Genomic DNA, 3,129 nt, shown 5'->3' with positions numbered 1-3,129 from the left:
GATAGCGGTTAATGCGGCTAATGAAAATGACAGCAATAATGTGTATGCAATAATAAAAAGGGAGAAAAACCACACAGAACTTACATTTTGTGTACAAGTCATGGCATTGTTGTTCCATTGTAACAGCACACACGTGAAATAAGTGTAGGATTGTAATATCTAACACCTCTTTCTTACCATGGACAGTTCTGTCCTACTTGTACAGTAATGCGAGAATGTAGAATCACGGAAATAGCAATGTCTTACATGAAATACATATATAATTCTTTTTATTGTACAAACAATTTAAAAAAAAAACAGATTCTGGGCGCATACAGTAACCGATTGGGAAGTTAACCTATTTCCTTTATCTAAATAATGATAAATAATGAAAATAATTTGAGATTCTTATATACCGCTTTATCACAACCTAGTTCGTAGGTCGTCTCAAAGCGGTTCACAAAATAGTATATGTGGTTATAAAGCCTTTGCAACTAGCCAATAGCTTTCTCAACTCCCTGGGGAGCATACAGCTGCTGCTGCCATTTCGTCGCTCAGAGCTAGCATTCAACAATTTTAGCACTGCCCAACAACGTACTCAGTATACTGGAACAAGCGGAGTAAAAAATCTTGCTCAAAGATACAACACAGTACGCCGTGACCCGTATCCGCAACCAGTCGGTCAGAAACCCGGCGTCCTACCACTAGACTACTGTGTCGACAATAAATCCGGGATCCTTGTATAAAAGTAAAAATTGTCGCGGTTGAGTGAATTTGCACAAAACAAATATACTCGCAAAAGCTTCCACGTTATAGCAAGAAAATAAAAAAACTTGTCGGACCAAAATAGTGAGGAAAAGGTTTCAAAATGAATACCAAGTTTGTGTTTAAATTAGTACTTGTATAACGGAATTAAGATAACAAGACATTTGGCGATGAACATATCTCTACGTAAATACTTACCGGTATCAAACTCTCATTATTTACTCATGCAAGACCGCTGCCCTAATAGAAAATCTACGTTAAAGCATACATGTATACACATATATGTCTGGATTTGCTAGCGAAGTGTACTGATGCGTTTCTACTGACTTTAAGTACACAGCAGAGCTACCTCCACTCTGTATGTGTAGACAGATACATGTGTAGACAGACACGCGTGTTTACCATTAGCCGACCTATGATCGCATGTTGCATATGAACATCCGCCATTTTACATATGAGCACTAAGGAAAATGGATAACCCTTATGTTTTCGTGTAGAACAGTATGTACACAACGATACAGCACTGCCACGATGGCGTAGACTTATACTACAGACACGATACTAAATGACCCCTGTGTTCATCACTGTAGGATAGGAGGGGCATGATGCGGGCGTTATACCAGGGAGGTACCGGTGTGAGGAAATTCAGGAAAATATTTTCCTGACTACATTTATGGAATATTAGTTTTAATAATGGAGTGAAGGAGACATTCAAGAAGGTAATGTTTTTTTGTAGTTTGAAAATATACATTGTACATGGTACCACAAATGGTAATCAACACAAACTTAACATATTTCAGTTCCATGAACACTTAACTTACTTCCGCCTTTATATATTCTGCTGCTTTTTGTCGCAATTTATTACGAATATTTCATCAATGTTTTGCTCTGGGGTAAGTGTTTTATAGATGTAAACTCCCCTAAATGGTAAACATTTATGATGAGGTCATTGTCTACGCACTCACTGTATCGTTATCTCGGTATAGATCTATTTGATATAATTATGGAAGGCTCCATCATTTTTGTGATGTCGTTTTAAAGTGATGATGATATCCTAGTTTTTTTTATTTATTATAACTCTACAGAAAACTGGTGAAAAAAATACGAAAACAAACAATCCCTGCACTAATATCTTGAAACCGTACATGTGTTATATAGCTTTTTAATGTCGCAATGCTAGGCTTGTAGTGAGCAGTCGAGCATGGTCAGCTTAAGCGTACATTTTTGAAATGTACTACGGTATGCGTCAACGTTTTGTCAAACTAACGATGCTAGGTAGGTAGAACGTATGTCATTTGGCATTAAACTATCCGTGAAAGTCATTTTAATGAGATATTTCACGAATTCACGTAGGCTGTGTGTATGTATTGTTATTTATGTCGTGAACTTATTGAGAACACCTCAACAAATTAAAGTGTGTAGGAAGGTATACATGTTCAAACTGTCTATAAAGTTGGGAAATAACATTTAAAAACTGGAATCATATTTTACATAGTTTTCCCCTCCTATAAATGTGAATATATAATGAGTGATATGTACATAACAAGGGGTTATTTTTATTACCTACCTACGCGTATACCACAAATCCGTGTCTCAAATTATATACTCTTGTATTATTGTCTACGTATGTAAGATTCACGAGCTCAATGCGGAACACACATGCGGGAAAGGATACATGTTTCTATTACCGTTAACAGGTGTAGTCACATTTTCCCGGTGTGAGATACATGTATCCTTGTCTCACCCTAGAGTTGAGACGGGGGATTCCTCTATTCGTCCCCATTGTATGACGTCACGTCAACAATGCATCATCGCTAACAACCCTGCATTTAGACTGTAATGTTAACATAACAATATGTATATGATACACAATGGATGAACAGGGTACGAGAAAAAGGATCATTAACCCCATTGCGGTGATATTGGTAGTCTCAACCCTCGGGGAAAGATTCCTTAGTTGCCAAACACTCGACAAAACCTCGTGTTTGGCAACTTACACCCACACCTTAGGGTTGAGTGAGATAATTAATAAATCCCACATGGCATACTGCAAAGAAAAATGTCGCACGGTGATTGGTCGAATTGCCAAGGTACCTGAAGCTATGTTAGTATCCTTGCCGGGGTACTAAGGGAGATAACTCGCAGATTCGAATCGAACACACCGGAGAACGTTCGTCTGCTAATGTCAACAATGAACAAAATGGCGAAACGGTTTGCAAGCCACACGGAGAGTGAAATTGAGACAAAACGGGCGTCACTTATACCTACAAACACAAAGAAAAGTAACAATTCAGCAAGCAAAACCTTCAGAGCATACTTAAGCGAAAAGGAGCAAGACACAGATTTTGAGGACTTCTCGAAGCCAAGATTAGACGAGGCATTGGG

The 3,129-nt window shown here is 38.1% G+C and overlaps 1 protein-coding gene across 1 annotated transcript in view; it reads left to right on the top strand.

Moving 5' to 3' along the window:
* Window positions 1-1,062: 1,062 nt before the first annotated feature.
* The window catches only part of LOC110447801, a 20,752-nt gene continuing 18,685 nt past the window's right edge, over window positions 1,063-3,129 (top strand). The window contains exon 1 of the mRNA XM_021493732.1: window positions 1,063-1,463. The gene's annotated coding sequence lies outside the window, so the exon portion shown is untranslated. The remainder of the gene's footprint in view (window positions 1,464-3,129) is intronic.

The sequence above is a fragment of the Mizuhopecten yessoensis genome, unplaced genomic scaffold (genome assembly GCF_002113885.1).
Source record: "Mizuhopecten yessoensis strain PY_sf001 unplaced genomic scaffold, ASM211388v2 scaffold3621, whole genome shotgun sequence".
Lineage (NCBI taxonomy): Eukaryota > Metazoa > Mollusca > Bivalvia > Pectinida > Pectinidae > Mizuhopecten > Mizuhopecten yessoensis.
Note: the sequence above shows the minus strand (reverse complement) of the source record. Positions and strands in the feature narration are given on the sequence as shown.